General features: G+C 43.9%; 1 long non-coding RNA gene across 1 annotated transcript; it reads left to right on the top strand.

The window, feature by feature from the left end:
* Nucleotides 1-211: 211 nt before the first annotated feature.
* Nucleotides 212-6860, top strand: LOC128344616 (uncharacterized). Its single transcript, XR_008315954.1, has 3 exons — nt 212-258; nt 4364-4402; nt 6732-6860. It is a non-coding gene; the product is annotated as an uncharacterized LOC128344616 (long non-coding RNA).
* Nucleotides 6861-7805: the final 945 nt, after the last annotated feature.

Below are 7805 nucleotides of genomic sequence, written 5' to 3'. Positions count from 1 at the left end.
GTTGAAACCAATATGTTGTGACTGGTGTGAGAAAAAAGTTGCTACCTGTACAGTTTTTCTTCTGTCCAACATCCCCTCAAACTGATTCAAAATTCATAAAAAATATCTGGTAGACCGCCATCACATAGTTCTTCCAGATGGCTAGAACACCTTAGAATGCCTTACTACAATACTCTTATGAAAATAATTCTAGAACTGTCACCTTCTGAGAGAGAGGAGTTGGGAGCACATCCAATACCTGGATTTCAAGGGAAGAGGGTGAGTATGTTATGCAATGGTTTAATCATTCTGAGGGGTTCTAGTATTATCAGCCTTTCAAGATGGGGAGGGCCAGAATTCCCCCCCCCCACTTTCATCTAGAACACGTGTAGAAATGTTTGTCGAATCCTTCTGGCCTTATTGGATCAGAAAGTATTAAGGGTCAGGCACTTTTAGGAACAGAGTCCCCTCATCACAGCCTAAACCACCACAGCAGCCTGTCATTAACCATCCTCCTTCTCTTCACAAACTGTCTAAGAATTACCCAGAGTGCCAACAGAGAATGTACCACACCTCACCATGCTGGTCAAGTTCATGGGCTGAAGGTACATTCAACAAGAAGGTGCATTCAAACACAGCTTGGATGGGGTAGTGGCCTTGGCATAAACTTCCTATTTATTTTTAATCTCCCAGAGCCTTTGTCTGAAATGGATATGTTGGGGTGGGGTGGGGAATAGAGATAAATTATCCCTATTCTTGTTGGGGAAATGCAGTGACCCTGAACAGAGGCAAGCAGAGGAGTCTAGCTATTGTTCCCGTAGCACAATGCCTGCCTGAATCAAAACAGACAGAGATGAACAAATGCTAATTTCTCCTTTCCGCCATGAGACACCAGAGTGAAAATGCTAATAGCATCTGCAGAGGGCCTGAGATAAAAGTCTGTGTGTTTGTGGGTGCATACGTGGCTGGGTTTGAACTGTGAGATAAGCCAGCAAACAAGGTAATTAAAATAATTAAAATGCTAATCAAAGGGGGGCATTGAGCTGAATGAAACATAGACAGTGAGGGGGTGGGGAAGGAAGGTGAAATGTTGGAATACGAGGGCAAATATGCATTAGCTTTATTTCTGTGAAATGTCGGGGGGGGGGGGACGACGACGACAAAAACCTCTTTATTCTCAGTGCTAGTGAAATCAGAATTAGTGAAAATGAGTGCACCTGAAAGTGAGTGGGAAGCTAAGACACATAAAGCTTATTCATACTTCCCATGCAATCCCCTTGGGATTGTGCAGGGCCACCATCAGGCTTGTGGTCTGTCTGGACTCATGTGAATTTCTCAACTGGTGTCTCAATCTGTGTGTGCACAACTGCCCTCATTTCTATAATCGCCACAGGATATGAACCAACAGGGCTCCACGCTAGTCCAACAGCAGCAGCAGCAGTGTACTGAAGCAAAGGGCTCCTGAAGCAAAGGCCTGCATGTCGGCCACTATATTGACTGAACTGACTCATAGAGTCACAGAAACTGCAACTAGGATTTCATCAGGGGCTGCTTTGGTCTGCACAAAAACTGATTATCTTGCCCAAGCAAACTTACCTATTAACCTACATATCTCACTTACTTAAAGAGTCCACTTACACATTCCTCTTATTTAGTTGTTTGGTTAAATTGTAAATATAAGTTCATAAGAACATAGGAAGCGGCCATATACTGAGTCAGACCATTGGTCTATCTAGCTCAGTACTGTCTGCACAGACTGGCAGCAGCTTCTCCAAGGTTGCAGGCAGGAATTTCTCTCAGCCCTATCTTGGAGATGCTGCCAGGGAGGGAACTTGAAACCTTCTGTAAGCATGCAGGTGCTCTTCCCAGAGCGGGCTCCATCCCCTAAGGGGAATATCTTGCAGTGCTCATACATCAAGTCTCCCATTCATATGCAAACAGGGTGGACCCTGCTTAGCTAAGGGGACAAATCATGCTTGCTACCACAAGACCACCTCTCCTCTCCTGATACTGCCCTGATATTTTAAAATAGGGAGGTATAAAAATATAATAAATAAATGAGAAGAGTCACATGAATGAGTCCATAATCATTGCTGGGGGGCGGGGGCAGGAGTCACCTTTAACTGTAAACTTATAGGTGCTTACTTTTCTTCCTGCCACACCTAAAAGTTCTTTGGAGTAGTGGTGCGCCGCCCAGCATCAGTTGCGGTGGAGATCAGCTCCACCACTCAGTTGGCAGAGGCCATTGACTGATTGGAGTAGCGTGCCCCATAACTGTAACGTGTGTGTGTGTGTTTGTGTGTGTACATACACTCTCTCTGACTCACTGTCTTTATAAGGTACCTGAGCTCCAGGTTGCAACAGAAGGGGTACACTTAAAAGGTTGGGGACCCTTGAGCTAGAATGTGGGCCATTTTACAGATCTCTTATGGGTGGTTGGTGGCAGTGAGGAAATATGAATGGCTTCTGGCCTGATGGTAGCTCAAGCATGCTGTACTATACCTATCTAGACTACTCAAAGACATCTGTATTGCAGCATTTTTATATCTTGAAGCTGCTTTGGGCATAAGAGGCAGGAAGATACAATGACATACAAGTTCAGAAGATACCTGAAACAGCAGTTTCCTTACAGCAGTGGAGAAGAGAGCAGGGCAGTCAGGCAGAATGGAATGAGGCTATGCTCAGATGGCCTAGTGACAGCAAAGCACCAGCCACTTTAAAAATAAAAACAAATCAGGAAAATGAGACCACAAGGCAGGGGCAGCTTGTCTGTGAGGCGAGGCCATGGCCTCAGGTGGCATTCGTGCCATGGGGTGGCGAGTATGAACATCCTGCCCCCAGCACCCATGGGCATCATCTCACCTGCCTGCTACTCCCTGGCTCCTTGCTGCACTCACTTTCTGCCCTGCCAACTCACTGGCCCAGCCTGGCCCTCCTAACCGCATCAGGGGAGGGGTCAGCTGCCTCCCTCACATGTACCACTCTTCCCCATCTCCCAGATGCTGTACTTACTGCTAGCCATTTGGATGGTTTCTCTCTTGCTCTCTTCCTGAGCACAAGCAAGTTGTGTGATGTGGGGGAGAGAGGGGAAGAGGAATCCATCCAGGCAACTAGCAAAGTGGTGGCAAACATACTACAGTCAGGAAATGGGAAAGGGTGGCATGTTATGGGGCAGAAGGCTGGACCCTGCACTTTTTATTTATTTAACACATTTATATTAGTTTAGACTGGCTGCTGGCACTTGATCCTGGCATCATGGTCAGCAGGCATGACCAGTGTCAGGGGACATGGCTGCTGGCATCCTGATAGAGCTTTGGGCAGTACCAGCGCTCAAGCTGGCTCTGCCACAAGAGAATAATGTTCCAAAGGAGAAGCCATGACTAGGATGGAAGAAGAATCAATGACCAGCAGAGGCCTGGTGGTCCTCTGGGTAATTCTTAGTCTGTGATGAGAAGGATGGTTAATGACAGGGTTAATCTAATCTGATCTGATCTGATAGACTGCAAATCTGGATTTCTTGCCACAAGCAAAATGTGCACCATGCAAGAGTTTTTCTATATGGCAAGAAACACATTTAGTACACAAAAATCACTGATAAGTGCATCGTGCTGGTGCATTAGGAAAAAAATCCAAAAGCCAAAGCAAAGTAATATCTTTATTAGGACTAACTGCAGTGCCACAAAACAGTGAGAGCAAGCTTTCAAATTCTTCCGATCTTTTCTTCAGACTAGATGTTAATTGTCAGATATGTATTCAAACAATGGGGAAGAGCCTTTTGTTTGTATGTTTGTCCTGGTAGTTCTTTGAGCAAATTGAAGTCTGCCTCACACCTACCAGAAACTAATTAAGTCTGCATAAAATCTGCACAACATCTCAACACCATTAGGGCTTTTCCTGTCATGTCCACCTTTTCTTCTTTCCCTCTTGTCATTTGGCTTAACATTCACCCTGAAGAAGAGCCTGGAAAAACTTAAAAGCTTGCTCACTACTTTGTGACATTTTAGTTGGTCCTAATTAAACAGCATTTATGTTTTTAGCAGCAGATGCAGAAGAGAAGGAGAGAGAAAGGGAGGACGTTCCTAGCAACTCCTTTTAATTCCCATTGCTTTTCCTATCTTGGCTCCTCTCTCTTTCTCTTTTTTATTCTCAGAATCAACCCTTCCTTTTCCAATTTGCCATCCCCATAGGAAGACCATAAAGGGAATGATTTTCAATATTCTGTGATAATCTGTATGAGAAGTCTTTACTGTTGTTCCACTGACAAAAAAAATAAAAGACAAGATGTTTGTAGATTCTCAGTAAGGCCTGATTATATAGGTAAGTACTATGTATCTCTGTACTATGGATGACTCTATTAAGATTTTTTGTCTTGTTTGTATACCAGCCAACTGCATTCATCATCAACCCACCCAGCATATATCTGGTGAGTATGCAATATCTCCCCGTATTATATAAGGGGTGGGGGGCTGGCATTTTATTCTCACAACAACCCTATGGCGTAGAGTAGGCTGAGGGATGATTCAGACGTAATGTTGAGCCATGCTTTGGAATTATGTGAAGCGCAGTGAGATGCTTTAGACTCACAAGCTCACTTCTCCCCTCTAGAGATGTGCATGAACCAGCATCCGAGCCAGTTCGGCAGCGGGGGGCGGGGGGGGGGGCGGTTACCTTTAAGGAGCAGGGTGTGTGTTCTTCACACACACACACCCCACAATTGCATTTCCCTCACTGGCACTGTGTTCAGAATCGCTGGCATGGGGCAGCAATGTATCCTCTTGCTGCCCCAGTCAGTGTCAAACCGGAAGTGCCCGATGCGCGCATGTACAGACATCTGTACACTCGTAAAACATAATGGGTCAGTTCAGAAGAACACTTACCCCTACTCGTGGCAAAGTTGGGGCCACACCAAGAACATGCCCACCCTGACATTACCAGCAACATGCTGATAAGTAAGTGTAGATGATACTGAGCTAGATGGACCAATGGTCTGACTCAGTATCAGGCAGCTTCCTATGTTTCTTCCTAATTATCACCCCTCTACACAAGCTACAGAAACACAGGATTTTGTAGCACATGTAGAGGGGGTGATTCCATGTCAAGAACGCATCAGTGACGTCAGGGACAGGGCTGTCCCTAGGGTGGCGTGGGGCTGGGGGCGAATCAGCATGTGCAGGGTCTCCTTCACATTTTGATCTAATATACATCATATGTAAAACACACACACAAACATACACACATGCAAAACGTTTATTCCAAAATTCAATTCTCTTGCAATAAAACTCTTATTTTGAAGGAAGACACTTGGATTCCCAACATGACTGTACATTTATTGCAAGGGCAGGCATCAGTTTGAACAAGGCACTCCACACTTTTGCATGGAGGCAGAATTAATGCAGTCCTCCCTCCCTCATTAAAGGACCTGGGGAAACAACTGTTTTTTTTTTTAAAGGGTAGCGGAAAACAACTCTGCACCAAATTGTTCAGTGGGTGACATTCCTTCATACTTTCTAATGACCTACAGATATCAAATTTTGCATTTTTCGTTTATGTCTTTTATTTAACCTCTCGGGTCTTTTGTGGCAGAAGCACAGCCTCCAGCCCTTGCCCACATCCAGCGAGCCAGGCTTACTGCAGCCACGGCGGCATTTATCCAAGCTCAGCTGCAGTGGAGGTGGTACTGTGGGCAGGCGGCTGAGCCATGTTTTATTGTTTTTGGTTTTGGCAGTGGGTTCACATGGCCATAAATCCCTGTGCATACTGCCTTCTACCCTCTTTTTCATGATCATGTGAATGGGCTCTATGGTTTTCCTCAAACCAAGATCAGACTATGAGAATCATAGGGACTGGGAGTGGGGAGGGAGAAGGGAGAGGGTGTGTATGAGCCCAAGGCAATTCACTTGTCCATGTAATGTCAAACCATCGTTTGACATTACATCTGAGCCAACTTAGTGACTTGGCCCAAGACCACCTAGCAAGCTTCAAAGCTGTGCAGGGATTTGAATCCAGGTCTCCCCTCTCTAAGTCCAATGTTTTATCCACTAAATCAATATCTAATGCAATCATATAGAGAGTTACGGAATCTGAAACCTTTTAGAGAAAAACGGCAAGTGCAGAAAGATTCCAACACTGTATTTGAGCTTTGCCTCTTTTTGTTTATCTGCAACTGGACCTTTTTTGGATTGCCATAGGGTAAAGCATTCAGAGACATCTAATGGCTGTTGAATATATTACAAGTAAATGTGTCATTACACCTGCTTGCATTTGCCTAGGTATGTGAGTTGACTTGAAAAGCCACAAAGTATGGTCACAAGTGTGACTGTATGTTCGTACTGGCAATGTCCTTGATTGAGGAATGGAAATGGCTTGTTGCTTGCCTTGACCAGCACTAAAAAAAACAGCACTGATATTATCCCCTGTTGTTCTGGGAACAGAGCATAATCACACTGGAAAGATTAAAAAGCGCCATGTGCAGAATTCTGCAGAAAACTCCCTGCTAGGAGCTCTGCATTTCCAGCGCTGTGTCACACAATGTCTGTGGAAAATGCTTTTCAAGCCAATTGTGTGACAATAGGGCTTTGGACTTTAAGCCTCTCCATGGTATGTTCAGCTTCTACTGTTCCCAGACTCCTCAGTACAAGGTTAAAAAAAAAAAAAGACAACCGATGAATCCAGCTTTATTAACTTAGTTCCTGTCATTTCATTTTGCTGTTTGGATAGGGTAGTACCTCTAAATATACCTTTTCCATTTTCAGCAACACAGTTAAATCTCTGTTCATTCCCAGTTTCCAGAGTAGTAAGAAAGATAAAAATGCATCTGTGCTATGGCAGTCCATGGAAGCTAAGATTCTTCACAGTATTTCACGAGCACAATATTAATTCTCTCCTAACCACAGTCGACTAGGCTGCAAACTGACTGAAGTGGATTATTGTTGTTGTTGATTAAGCAGCTGTCTAAACCAGTAATTGGTTAATTGGTTGATTAAATAGAAATAAATATTCATATTATCAAAAACTTAGTGTAGTGCTTTTTTGAGATATTGAAAAAAGTGGCTTAGAATTTAATAAATAAATGCTACCACTCATTGGGTGCTTTCAGATGCAATGCGGAAGCTCGGTTGAATTAGAGCATTCTTTGTTTATTTTTCCATCCGAATGTGCCTCCCAAATTCAACCATGGTTCAGTTTGGCCAAACAAATCGAGCTTTGAAACCAAGTTATGTTGTTGGCTTGTTTAGTGTGGCTGAATTTGCCACCACGTTGCATCCAAACCACACACACACACACCCCGCCGGCTTTATTCTTGGCTTCTTACAAGAGGTTCGGCACAGAGCAGCCCAGAAACAGCCAAGGACTGGTGAAGGGAGGGGCCAAAGAAACCACTGGCAGGCAAAGCAAACCAGGGAATTCTCTGCTTGTTTCAGGAAGCCTGGTTAAAAGCAAGTGTGGGTCCACACTGCGTCTGCAAGCTCCCATTGGTAGAAGGAAGGCCATATGTAACATTGTTTTTTCTTGACACACCAGATCTTCCAGGATAGCTGAAAACCAAAACAAAAATTAAAACAAAGAAAAAAAGTGTACTCCTAGCTCAATTTTGTGCATGAATAATTAAAATTGCCCCCTAGCAATTAATCAACTAAAGCTTCAGCTAGTTAATTGACCAATTAAACCAACTACGTCCTTTTGAATTCAATAGGATTTACTCCCAAGTAACTATGGATAGGATAGCAGCCTACATTTTGGGGCTGTTTAAGTCCCATATACTTGCATGTAAAGTTTTTAAATTTATATGATGGTTTTTAGAATGATTGTCTATTGCCTTGAGCACT

The sequence above is a fragment of the Hemicordylus capensis genome, chromosome 2, assembly GCF_027244095.1.
Source record: "Hemicordylus capensis ecotype Gifberg chromosome 2, rHemCap1.1.pri, whole genome shotgun sequence".
NCBI lineage: Eukaryota > Metazoa > Chordata > Lepidosauria > Squamata > Cordylidae > Hemicordylus > Hemicordylus capensis.
This window is presented reverse-complemented; position numbering and strand designations above follow the sequence as displayed.